The 14209-nt window shown below is 41.0% G+C and overlaps 1 protein-coding gene across 4 annotated transcripts in view; it reads left to right on the top strand.

Moving 5' to 3' along the window:
* The window catches only part of GPC5 (glypican 5), a 1400523-nt gene that overhangs the window by 75453 nt on the left and 1310861 nt on the right, over positions 1–14209 (top strand). The window lies entirely within an intron of this gene.

Here is a 14209-nt window from a genome sequence, read left to right on the forward strand (position 1 = left end):
TTGTTTATCCAGTCAACATTCAAGAGCAAGTTGTTCAGTTTCCATGAGGCTCTGTGGTTCTGAGTTAGTTTCTGAATCCTGAGTTCTACCTTTATTGCACTGTGGTCTGAAAGACTGTTTGTTATGATTTCTGTTCTTTTGCATTTGCTGAGGAGTGATTTACTCCCAATTATGTGGTCAATTTTAGAGTAGGTGTGATGTGGTGCTGAGAAGAATGTATATTCTGTGGATTTGGGGTGGAGAGTTCTGTAAATGTCTATTAGGTTTGCTTGGTCCAGGTCTGAGTTCAAGTCCTGGATATCCTTGTTAATTTTCTGTCTGGTTGATCTGTCTAATGTTGACAATGGGGTGTTAAAGTCTCCCACTATTATTGTGTGGGAGTCTAAGTCTCTTTGTAAGTCATTAAGAACTTGCCTTATGTATCTGGGTGCTCCTGTATTGGTTGCGTATATATTTAGGATCGTTAGCTCTTCTTGTTGCATTGATCCTTTTACCATTATGTAATGTCCCTCTTTGTCTCTTATGATCTTTGTTGCTTTAAAGTCTAATTTATCAGAGATGAGAATTGCAACTCCTGCTTTTTTTTGCTCTCCATTTGCTTGGTAAATCTTCCTCCATCCCTTTTCTTTGGGCCTTTGTGTGTCCTTGCATGTGAGATGGGTTTCCTCGATACAGCATGCTGATGGGTTTGGGTTTTTGTCCAATTTGCCAGTCTGTGTCTTTTGATTGGGGCATTTAGTCCATTTACATTTGGGTTAATATTGTTATGTGTGAATTTGATACTGCCATTTTGATGCTAGCTGGCTGTTTTGTTCGTTAGTTGATGCAGATTCTTCATTGTGTTGATGCTCTTTACCATTTCGTATGTTTTTGGAGTGGCTGGTACTGATTGTTACTTTCTATGTGTAGAGCATCTTTCAGGAGCTCTTGTAAAGCAGACCTGGTGGTGATGAAATCTGAGTACTTGCTTGTTCACAAAGGATTTTATTTTTTCTTCATTTATGAAGCTTAGTTTGGCTGGATATGAAATTCTGCATTGAAAGTTATTTTCTTTAAGTATGTTGAATATTGGCCCCAACTCTCTGCCAGCTTGTAGGGTTTCTGCTGAGAGATCTGCTGTGAGTCTGATGGGCTTCCCTTTGTGGGTAACCCTACCTTTCTCCCTGCTGTCCTTAGCATTTTCTCCTTCTTTTCAACCCTGGCGAATCTGATGATTATGTGCTTTGGGGTTGCTCTTCTTGAGGAATATCTTTGTGGCGTTCTCTGTATTTCTTGGACTTGAATATTGGCCTGCCCTTTTAGGTTGGGGAAATTTTCCTGGATAATATCCTGAAGAGTATTTTCCAGCTTGGATTCATTCTCATCACATTCAGATACACCTATCAGACGTAGATTAGGTCTTTTCACATAGTCCCACATATCTTGGAGACTTTGTTCATTCCTTTTTACCCCTTTTTCTCTAATCTTGCCTCTTCATTTTATTTCATTGAGTTGGTCTTCGACCTCTGATATCCTTTCTTCTGCTTGGGCAATTTGGCTGTTGAAACTTGTGCATGCTTCATGAAGTTCTTGTGTTGTGTTTTTCAGCTCCATCAATTCACTTATATTCCTCTCTAATTTGTCCATTCTTGTTAGCATTTCTTCAAATCTTTTTTCAACGTTCTTAGTTTCTTTGCATTGGGTGAGAACATGTTCTTTTGGCTCACGGAAGTTTCTTATTACCCACCCTCCGAAGTCTGATTCTGTCGTTTCATCACACTCCTTCTTCATGCAGCCTTGTTTCCTTGCTGGTTAGGAGTGGTGAACCCTTGCAGGAGGAGAGGTGTTCTGGATTCAGGTGTTTTCATCCTTTTTGCACCGGTTTCTTCCCATCTTTGTGGGTTTATCCACCTGTCGTCTTTGTAGTTGCTGACTTTCAGATTGGGCTTCTGAGTGGACGTCCAATTTGTTGATAATGAAGTTATTTCTGTTTCTTAGTTTTCCTTCTAACAGTCTGGCCCCTCTGCTGTAGGGCTGCTGAGGTCCACTCCAGGCCCTGCTTGCCTGGAGATCACCTGCAGCAACTGCAGAACAGTAACGGTTGCTACCAGTTTCTTTTTCTGCTATCTTTGTCCCAGAAGGATACCCACTAAATGTCAGTCTGATCTCTCCTTTATTTGGTGACTCTTTGTATATACAGGGGTCAGGGAGCTACATGAGGAGACAGTCTGTCCTTTACATGAGCTCAAGTGCTGAGTTGTGAGCTCCGTTTTTCATTCAGGGCTGCTGTGCAGGTATGTTTAGGTCTGCTGCAGCAGAACTCATAAACACCTTTTTTTCCCCCAGGTGCTCTGTCCCAGGGAGTTAGGGCTTTATTTATGAGTTTCCATTGTGCTACTACCTTTTTTTTTCAGGGCTGCCGTGTGCAGCAAGAAGGCAGCCTAGTCACTCTCTGCCTGCAGAGGCTTTGCTGAGCTGCTGTGGGCTCCGCCCAGCTGTCCTGTGAACTTCCCTGCAGTCCTATTTATATGGGTGTAGTTAGAACTGTCTCAGCATTGGTGGCCCGCCTCTGTAATGGTGGACTCTCGCTGTAATGGCAGGTTGGCTTGGCAATGGCGGGCTCCCTCAGCAATGGCGGACTACCTCTGAAGTGGTGGAGTACCTTGGCAATGGCGGACACCCCTCCCTCACAGAGCTGGGCTGTCCCAGGTTCAGCTGTGCATGCTGTGAAACTCTCAATCCAAAGAGTTTCTGATTGCTGCTCTTTTGTAGGGGTGGGACCAGCCAAGCCTGATCACCTGGCTCCCTGCCTCAGAGCCTTTTGTTTTTTAGTTGAACGGTCGACTCTCTCCCAGGTGTTCCAGTCGCCTGTTGAAAAGGCACCGGGGTCTATGTGATTTCCCCTGCAGCTACTCACTGTGCCAGCTTAAACAGAGGTGCTGAGATTCGTGGGGCCTTTTGTTTGTTTGTTTGTTTTTGCCCGGGAATCACCTGGCCTGGCTCCCTGTTTCAGACCCCTTTTTGTCAGATGAATGGGTGACTGTGCCTTCCCGGGACTCCAATCGCCAGCTAAAAGGGCACCTGGACCAGTGTATTTTGTATGAAGAACTGCCGTGCCGGGGCACCGCAAAGCAGCCATGTGGGCCAAAACAGCCGCAGGGACCGAAATGGCCATGCAGGCCAAAACAGTTGTGCTGGCGACCCGTGGGGCTCCTCTGCTTGGGAATCTCCTGATCTGTGGGCAATGAAAATCTGTCTGGAAATGCGGTATCCACTTACCCTCTGCACTTTCACTGGGAGCTGCAACCCTGAGCTGTTCCTAAATGGCCGTCTTGGATCCTCTCGAAAGTTCTTTTCTTTAAGGATATTGAATATTGGCCCCCACTCTCTTCTGGCTTCTAGGGTTTCTGCTGAGATATCCGCTGTGAGTCTGATGGGCTTTCCCTTGTGGTTGACCTGACCTTTCTCTCTGGCTGCCCTTAGCGTTTTTCCCTTCATTTCAATTCTGGTGACTCTGAGGATTATGTGTCTTGGAGTTGCTCTTCTTGAGTAGCATCTTTGTGGTGCTCTCTGTATTTCCTGCACTTGAATGGTGGCGTGGCTTGCTAGGTTGGGGAAGTTCTCCTGGATAATATCCTGAAAAGTGTTTTCCAGCTTGGGTTCATTCTCTCCATCATATTCAGGTACACCAGTCAAGCGTAGATTAGGTCTTTTCACATAATCCCCGATTGGAGGCTTTGTTCATTTCTTTTCACTCATTTTTCTCTTGCTTTCTCTTTTTATTTGGTTGAGTTGATCTTCATTCTTTGATATCCTTTGTTCTGCTTGATCAATTCAGCTATTGAAACTTGCGTATGCTTCACAAAGTTCTCGCGCTGTGTTTTTCAGCTTCATCAAGTCGTGTATGTTCTTCTCTAGGCTGGTTATTCTAGATAGCATTTCATCTAATATTTTTTCAAAGTTCTTAGTTTATTTGCATTGGGTTAGAACATGTTCTTTAAGCTCAGAGAAGTTTTTTATTACATGTCTTCTGAAGCCTGCCTCTGTTAGCTCATCAAAATCATTTTCTGACCTGTTCTATTGCCTTGCTGGTGAATCGTGATCTGTCTGGGGAGGAGAGGAGTTCTGGACTTTGATGTTTTTGTCCTCTTTGCGCTGGTTTCTTCCCATCTTTGTGGATTTATCTATCTTTGATATTTGAAGTTGGTGATTTCTGGTGGGATCTCTGAGTGGACATCCTTTCTGTTAAAGTTGGGATTATTTTTCCAGTATGAGGCTTCTTTCTTTTTTTTTTTTTTTTAATGCAGGTGTCAGTGTGCCACCTGAGATAGCCTGTCCGTTGTGTGCCTGTGGAGGCACTACTGGGCTGCCTCTGTCTCAGCCAGGCTGCTGTTTATTCTTTGCCTGGTTTCTGCTTATGCTGGTGGGATTAGCCCCATCTTCCCAATGGTGGGCTTCTTTCCATCTGCAGAACCCGCTGCTTCTGGATGGAGCTCTGTTTGATGTTTTAACTGTGAAACTCTCCCAGGAGAGGGATTTTGTTTGCTGGATCTCACGGGGGTGGGGCCTGTCTGGCCATATCCCACTCCCCGCTTTCAACTCTCCCTTCTGTGGGATGGGCAGTTCCTTTTTGCAAGCTTTCTTGGTGTTAGTCCAAGTCTCTGCCCTGGTCTGCATTGACAAGGCATTGGTCTGGCGGGGGCTACTGGCCTGGGATATCACCTGGGTCTGCAACTCAGAGTGGTTCTCAGCCAGGTAGAGTTTTTCTCGTTTGTGTGCTGCCGAGGTCTCAGAGTGAAGTGCTGTATCTGATTCAGAGTACAAAGGAAGTGATGCTCCCCGCCCCAAAACATCCTCCGTGCCCGGATACACTTTCCAGGTAGGGCAGTGCCCCGCCTTGCCTTGGCTCACCCCTCTTTGGGCTGCTTTTGCCTCCTTTTTTTGGGTTAACCCTGCTGTTCAACCAGTCCCTTTGGAACAAACCTGGTGCCTTGCTTGGAGACATGAATATCACTCTGGTTCTGTGTCTCACTCCGTGGGAGCTGCACTCTGGAGGAGCTCCCTTTTGGCCATCTTGGTCCTGCTCAAAAATCCTGCAATGATGTTGAAAGATTACATACTCCTGGAGTGTGCAGGGTGTGTGCCAGTGCCTTCAGCATCCGCGAGGGCAGTGCAGCAGAAGGTGGCTGATGGACTCTGTGAAATTTGTTTTTTAAAGATTGTTACTGTAAATGATTGAACTTTGAATTTTGTATTTTCAGACAGGTATATTTTTATTAAAGTATTTCCCTTTATTTTCTTCTATTCTGTCTCCCCATGTAATCAGTGTGATGAAAGGAGCATAACAACATAATAGAAAATCAGCTATGAATCAGGAGGATTGGGCTCAGATCATGTTTGTTCACTAGCAGTGTGGCTTTGGTCAAGTTATTTATGCTCCATTTGAGTGTGTGTGTATGTTTGTGTGTGTGTGTGTGTGTATGTGTGTGTGTGTGTGTGTCTATATATATATATATATATAGACACACACACATATCTATATAGTTTTTTTGTGATGGAGTCTTGCTCTGTTGCCCAGGCTGGAGCACATTGGCGCCATTTTGGTTCACTGCAACCTCCATATCCTGGGTTCAAGTGATTCTCCTGCCTCAGCCTCCTGAGTAGCTGGGACTGCAGGTGCCCGCCACCATGCCCACCTAATTTTTTAAATTTTAGTAGAGATGGGGTTTCACCATGTTGCCCAGGGTAGTCTCAAACTCCTGAGCTAAGGCAATCTGCCTGCTTTAATCTCCCAAAGTGCTGGGATTACAGGCTTGAGAAACCACACCCAGTCTTGAATTAATATATTTGATTTAGAAATTTTAGGATTTTAGCACTATTAGTAATTTACAACTAAAAGTTAAGTATATTTTGTGTCGCAAGAGCATCTCAACCTTCAATAAAGGAGTACATTTTTAAATGAGAGAGAGGTGCATGTTTGTGGAGCATAATATATGTCAGTAGAGACTGAATTGTATACTGTATGCACTTATGAGGTATGAGTGCATTTAGCATTTTTGGAGAATAATTAGGAAGATCCTTGGATTTCTGAGGGTAAAAATAAAGAAAAACAGGATCTTGTAACAGATACTAGAAAAACAGATGGCTGTTAAAGCTAGAAATTCCCCATGAATACAGTCTTCTTAAAGTTTTTGTTATGAATAGCTACATATGTAACACTTGAGTCATTGTTGAAATACTGTCACATTTTTGGCTTCTTAGTAGGAAATTAGTTATTTCTAATGGAAGTTCTCAGAAATAATAGGAGCTGAGTGTAACAAAGTTGTTGAATTGAATATAACTTCATTTTCTATAGTCAGCATATCTACCAATACTAATTAGTGACAAATTTATATATTCTACTTTATTAAAATGGTATAGAATGGACATTGTAGAATGAATGGAAATATAAAATAATTTGTTTTTCTTTGGCACTTATATTCTCAGTGGAGGACAAAATGTAAAAACTTGCTAAAATCATTTGTTATGAAAAGGAAATGTATGCTTTGGACTATATAAGTTTACTGAATTAGAAATAAGTGTAGATTTTATGCTATAATTACTGTTTAAATGGACACTGGAGCCCTACTACATTATACTATGAATATATTGGGTGTACATATATCAGAGCTAAAGATGTTCTCACTAGAAAGAATAATTGGAAAGTTTTGATTACAAAGGGGAACTTTAGGTAGTTCTGTTTGGCAAACTTTATACCTTTGATTTGTTTTAGGCTGTAAAATGTATGTTGTATAAAATATAAACACATCTTCATTTATGGGACCACAAATAGCTCCACTGTGGACAGGGCATTTCTTCTAAAATAGATGGTTACTTTTGCAGTATGTAGAAAAATAGAAGACCAATCAATTCATTTCGTAAAATTCCCCTGCTGTGGGTTTCATTCAGTGTTAAGTCCTTTGCCACACATACACCTGTCTCTCTATAAAGAGTGATGAGTGGTGAGAGGTAGCTGAGCTGCCATTACTTGAATGCTTAGGAAAACCACTTTCTATAATCCATTGCCAAATCCAGCATGACTATCCATTACTTACTACTAAAAGGCTCTTTTGTAAAACTTTCTAAATAATTCACTAGAGCCTCTATAAATACTACACATAGATTTCTATCAAGACATATTGTATACAATTTCTGTTAGGTTCTTTCTTGAAAAGATAACCTGAAGATGTGAAACAGGATATTTCAGAATTGAGAACTAGCTTGAATATACGTTATTTCTAAAGAGCCTGAGCCCTTGATACTTGTGCCTGTGCACAGCTGCATTAGTATAAGGAGGGCTCATCTAGATTATACTCTTATTCTTTTCAGTTCTGAGAGTGTTCAGGCAACCTTATTTTTCGTTACCATAACCAACACTGTTACTGTCTTCCCTACTTGTTCCTTAGTAGATGACAATCCCCAAATCGTCAGTTGGCAGTCTCAGTTGAGACAGTGGTCTTTCTATGTCCTATCTTAGAGTTCCCAGAGCACCTGGGAAAAAAAGGCAGTTATGAGTCTGCTGCAGCAGACTTAAACATACCTGCCCAGCAGCTCTGAATGGAACAATGGAGCTCACAGCTTAGCACTTGAGCTCATATAAGGGGCAGAATGTCTCCTCAAGCAATTCCCCGAACCCCGTATGTTGAGAGACATCTCATAAAGGAGAGCTCAGGCTGACATGTGGTGGGTATCCTTCTGGGACAAAGATAACAGAAGAAGAAACTGGCAGTAACTCTTAATGTTATGCAGCTGCCACAGGTGATCTCCAGGTAAGCAGGATCTGGAGTGGACCTCCAGCAGTCCTATAGCAGAAGAGCCTGACTATTAGAAGGAAAACTAAAAAACAGAAAGAAATAACTTCGTCATCAGCAAAAAGGACTTCCACTTAGAGACACCATCTGAAAGTCACCAACTACAAAGACCACAGGTATATAAATCCACAAAGATGGGAAGAAACCAGTGCAAAAAGGATGAAAACACCCAAAACCAGAATGCCTCTTCTATTCCAAGGGATCACAACTCCTCAACAGAAAGGGAACAAAGCTGATGGAGAATGAATCTGATAAATTGACAGAAACAGGCTTCAGAAAGTGGGTTATAACAAACTTCTCTGAGCTAAAAGGACATGTTGTCACTCAATGCAAAGAAACTAAGAACCTTGAAAAAATATTAGATGAAATGCTAATGAGAATAAACAGCTTAGAGAAGAATATAAATGAATTGATGGAGCTGAAAAACACAACACGAGAACTTGGCAAAACATACACAAGTTTCAATAGCCAAATCAACCAAGCAGAAGAAAGGATATCAAAGATTGAAGATCAACTGAATGAAATAAAATGAGAAGGCAAGTTTAGAGAAAAAAAGAGTAAAAAGTAATGAACAAAGCCTCCAAGAAATATGGGATTATGTGAAAAGACCTAATCTATGTTTGATAGGGGTACTTAAATGTGACAGAGAGAATGGATCCAAGCTGGAAAACACTCTTCAGGATATTATCCAGGAGAACTGGCCAAACCTAGCAAGGCAGGCCAAATTCAAGTCCAGGAAATACAGAAAACACCACAAAGATATTCCTGAAGAAGAGCAACCCCAAGGCACATAATCATCAGATTCACCAGGGTTGAAATGAAGGAGAAAATGCTAAGGGCAGCCAGAGAGAAACTTTGGGTTACCCACAAAGGGAAGCTCATCAGACTCACAGTGGATCTCTCGGCAGAAACCCTGCAAGCCAGAAGAGAGTGGGGGCAATATTCAACATCCTTAAAGAAAAGAACATTCAACCTAGAATTTCATATCCAGCCAAACTAAGCTTCATAAGTGAGGAAGAAATAAAATCCTTTATGAACAAGCAATTGCTCAGAGATTTCATCACCACCAGGCCTGCCTTATAAGACCTCCTAAAAGCAGCAATAAACATAGAAAGGAACAACCAGAACCAGCCACTCCAAAAACATACAAAATGGTGAAAAGCATTGACACAATGAAGAAACTGCATCAACTAATGGGCAAAACAACCAGCTAGCATCAAAATGGCAGGATCAAATTCACACATAACAATATTAACCTTAAATGTAAATGGGCTAAGTGCCCCAATCAAAAGACACAGACTGGCAAATTGGATAAAAAGTCAAAACCCATTGGTGTGCTGTATCCAGGAAACCCATCTCATGTGAAGGGAGACACATAGGCTAAAAATAAAGGGATGGAGGAAGATTTACCAAGCAAATGTTGAGGAAAAAAAAATAAAAGTAAAAATGAAAAAGCAGGAGTTGCAATCCTAGTCTCTGATAAAATAGATTTTAAACCAACAAAGATCAAAAGAGACAAAGAAGGGCATTACATAATGGTAAAAGGATCAATGCACAAGAAGAGCTAATGATCCTAAATATATATGCACCCAATACAGGAGCACCCAGATACATAAAGCAAGTTCTTAATGACCTACAAAGAGACTTAGACTCCTGCACAATAATAGTGGGAAACTTTAACACTCCACTGTGAACATTAGACAGATCAATGAGACAGAAAATCAACAAGGATATCCAGGACTTGAATGCAGAACTGGAACAAGCAGACCTAATAGACATCTCCAGAACTCTCCACCCCAAAGCCACAGAATATACATTCTTCTCAGTACCACGTCGCACTTATTCTAAAATTGACCACATAATTGGAAGCAAATCACTCCTCAGCAAATGCAAAAGAATGGAAATTGTAATAAACAGTCTCTCAGATCGCAGTGCAATCATATTAGATCTCAGCGTTAAGAAACTAACTCAGAACCACACAACCTCATGGAAACTGAACAACTGGCTCCTGAATGTTGACTGGATAAACAATGAAATGAAGGCAGAAATAAGGATGTTCTTCAAAACCAATGAGAATGAGGACACAACATACCAGAAACTCTGGGACACATTCAAAGCGTGTCTAGAGGAAAATTTATAGCAAGAAATGCCCACATGAGGAGCGAGGAAAGATCTAAAATGACACCCTATCATCAAAATTGAAAGAGTTAGAAGAGGAAGATCAAAAAAACTCAAAACCTAGCAGAAGACAAGAAATAGCTAAGATCAGAGCAGAACTGAAGGAGATAGAGACACAAAAAACTCTTCAAAAAATCAATAAATCCAGGAGCTGTTTTTTTGAAAAGATCAACAAAATAGACCACTAGCCAGATTAATAAAAAAGAAAAGAGAGAAGAATCAAATAGATGCAATAAAAAATGGTAAAGGGGATATCACCACCGATCCCACAGAAATACAAACTACCATCAGAGATTACTACGAACAACTCTATGCACATAAATCAGTAAACCAGAAAGAAATGGATAAATTCCTGGACACTTGCACCCTCCCAAGGCTAAACCAGGAAGAAGTCAAAACCCTGAATAGGGCAAAAACAAGGGCTGAAGTTGAGGCAACAATTAATAGCCTACCAACCAAAAAAAAGTCCAGGTCCAGATGGGTTCATAGACAAATTCTACCAGACATACAAAGAGGACCTGGTACCATTCCTTCTGAAACTATTCCAAACAATACAAAAAGAAGGAATCCTCCTCAAGTCATTTTATGACACCAACATCTTCCTGATACGAAAACCTGGCAGAGACTCAACAAAGAAAGAAAACTTCAGGCCAATACCCATGATGAACATAGATGCAAAAATCTTCAATAAATTACTGGCAAACAAATTGCAACAGCACATCAAAAGCTTATCCATCATGATCAAGTAGGCTTCATCCGGGGATGCACAGCTGATTCAACATATGCAAGTCTATAAATGTAATCCACCTCATAAATAGAAGCAAAGATAAAAACGACATGATTACCTCAATAGATGCAGAGAAGGCCTTCAAGAAAATTCCACAGTCCTTTATGCTAAAAACTCAATAAAGTAGGTACTCAAAAAGCTGTTTACGAAAAACCCACAGCCAATATCATACTGAATGGGCAAAAACTGGAAGCATTCCCTTTTGAAATCTGGCACTAGACAAGGATGCCTTCTCTCACCACTCCTATTCAATATAGTATTGGAAGTTCTAGCCAGAGCCAGAACAATCAGGCAAGAAAAAGTAATAAAGGGTATTCAATTAGGAAAGGAGGAAGTCAAATTGTCTCTATTTGCAGATGACATGATTTTATATTTAGAAGACCCCATCATCTCAGCCCAAAATGTCCTGAAACTGATAAGCAACTTCAGCAAAGTCTCAGGATACAAAATCAGTGTGCAGAAATCACAAGCATTCCTATACACCAATAACAGACAGAGAGCCAAGTCAAGAACAAACTGCCATTCACAATTGCTACAAAGAGAATAAAATACCTAGGAATACAACTAACAAAGGATGTAAAGGACCTCTTCAAGGAGAACTATAAACCACTGCTCAAGAAAATAAGAGAGGACACAAACAGATGGAAAAACCTTACATGCTCATGTTTAGGAAGAATCAATATTGTGAGAATGGCCATACTGTCCAAAGTAATTTATAGATTCAATGCTATCCCCATCAAGCCACTGATGACCCTCTTCACAGAACTGGAAAAAACCACCTTAAACTTCATATGGAAGCAAAAAAGAGCCTGCATAGCCAAGCCAATTCTAAGCAAAAAGAACAAAGCTGGAGGCATCATGCCACTTGATTTCAAACTATACTACAAGGCTACAGTAAACAAAACAGCATGGTACTGGTACAAAAAGAGATATAGCCCAATGGAACAGAACAGAGGCCTTAGAGGCAACACCACACATCTACAACCATCTGAACTTTGACAAACCTGACAACAAACAATGTGGAAAGGATTCCCTGTTTAATAAATGGTGTTGGGAAAACTGGCTAGCCATGTGCAGAAAGCAGAAACTGGACCCCTTCCTGACACCTTATGCTAAAATTAACTCCAGATGGATTAAAGACTTAAACATAAGACCTCACACCATAAAAACCCGAGATGAAAACCTAGGCAATACCATTCAGGACATAGGCATAGGCAAGGTCTTCATGACTAAAACACCAAAAGCAATGGCAACAAAAGCCAAAATAGACAAATGGGATCTAATTATACTCCGGAGCTTCTGCACAGCAAAAGAAACAATCATTAGAGTGAACCAGCACCTAGCAGAATGGGAAAAAATGTTTGCAATCTACTCATCTGACAGAGGGCTAATATCCAGAATCTACAAAGAACTAATGCAGATTTACAATAAAAAAACAAACAGCCCATTCAAAAGTGGACGAAGGACATGAACAGACAATTTTCAAAAGAAGACATCTATGAGGCCAACAAACATATGAAAAAATGCTCATCATCACTAGTCATTGGAGAAATACAAATAAAAACCACATTGATATACCATCTCATGCCAGTTAGAATGGTGATCATTAAAAAATCTGGAGACAGATGCTGGAGGAGGATGTGGAGAAATAGGAACACTTTATACTGTTGGTGGGAGTGTAAATTAGTTCCACCATTGTGGAATATGGTGTGGTGATTCCTCAAGGACCTAGAAATAGAAGTGCCGTTTGACCCATCCATCCCATTACTGGGTATATAGCCAAAGGATTATACATCATTCTATTATAAAGACACATGCATACGTATGTTCATTGTGGCACTGTTTACAATAGCAAAGATGTGGAACCAACCCAAATGCCCATCAATGGTAGACTGGACAGGGAAAATATGGCATATATACATCATGGAATACTATGTAGCCATAAAAAACAATGAATTTGTGTCCTTTGTAGGGACATGGGTGAATCAGGAAACCATCATTTTCAGCAAACTGACAGAAGAACAAAAAATAGAACACTTCATGTTCTAACTCATAGGTAGGTGTTGAACAATGAGAACACATGGACACAGGGAGGGGAGCATCACACACTGGGGTCTGTTGTGGGGGACTAGGGAAGGGTCAGCGGTGGGTAGGGAGTTGGGGAGGGATAACATGGGGAGAAATGCCAGATACAGGTGATGGAGATGGAGGCAGCAAACCACATTGCCATGCATGTACCTATGCAACAATCCTGCATGTTCTGCACATGTACCCCAGAACCTAAAGTGCAATAAAATATATATAGAAAAATAAAAAAGAGAATATTTTTCCTCTCCATTGTTCTTCAGTATCATCCCTGTGACGAGTAAAATCTTAAAGTAGAACAATTTTATCTTGTGTCGTTATATTGCACGATTGTAAACCCAATTTGTGTTAGGGGACTTTGCTTCCATGGGTTTGGGTTAAGGGAGGCTCAGAGATATGGAGAGTCAGGTTCCTGGCAATGTGAACGTCTTGAGACTTACTCATGCCTTTGAGGGCTCTGTCAGTCCTGAATGCATAAATTGCTTCTATTTAATTATGGAAAGCTGCTGGGTAACCTGGACTCTACAGCTAAAGTGATCTCATAGCACCTAGTTTATGGTGGCATTCTGGGTTGAATGGTCACCTAATGTCTCATCTAGCATTGGAACCAAATAGCAAACTGAAAGATGATACCTTTTGAAGGATGCATGTCCTGAACCTTATACCCCAAGTGCCTGTTCTAGATTCTTCTATCAGGGGTTGTTATAAGCTTCATATATCATCCAGGAGTAAGTGGCAGAACCCTTTGTACTGGAATCTGGGTCCACTAGACTCTCTTTTTTGCGTTACACCTGACTCAAATTTGACAGCCTTTTGATGGACACAGTAAAAGGATACTAATGGAATACCCCACATTCAAAAGCCTGTCTGTCACGGTGCCTCCTTGGTTAGAATGATTTATTTTGGAGAATGCTATGGTTTAAATGTTTTTATCCCCTCTAAAACTCATGTTGAAACTTTATTCTCAATGAAATATTGTTGAGAGGTGGGGCCTAATAAGAAGTGTTTAGGTCATGAGGACAGAATGCTTCTATAAAAAAGGCTTGTGAAAGTGGATTTGCTGTCTCTCTTTCACTCCTCTGCTTATATGAGGAACAGTGTTCTTCCCCTTGGGAGGATGCAGTGTTCAGGGCATCATAGACTGGGAATCAGAGACTGGGCCCTTCCCACACACCAACCTACTAGTGCCTGGATTATGGACTTCCCAACCTGTAGTACTGTGAGGTACACATTTGTTTTTCTTATAAATTACCCTGTCTTAGAGATAGCAACATAATATGGACTAAGATAGAGGAGATAACCCGCCTTGTCAGCTATGCTTCTCATAGTG

Source organism: Sapajus apella, unplaced genomic scaffold (assembly GCF_009761245.1).
Source record: "Sapajus apella isolate SASKATOON/1434 unplaced genomic scaffold, GSC_monkey_1.0 scaffold9, whole genome shotgun sequence".
Taxonomy (NCBI): domain Eukaryota; kingdom Metazoa; phylum Chordata; class Mammalia; order Primates; family Cebidae; genus Sapajus; species Sapajus apella.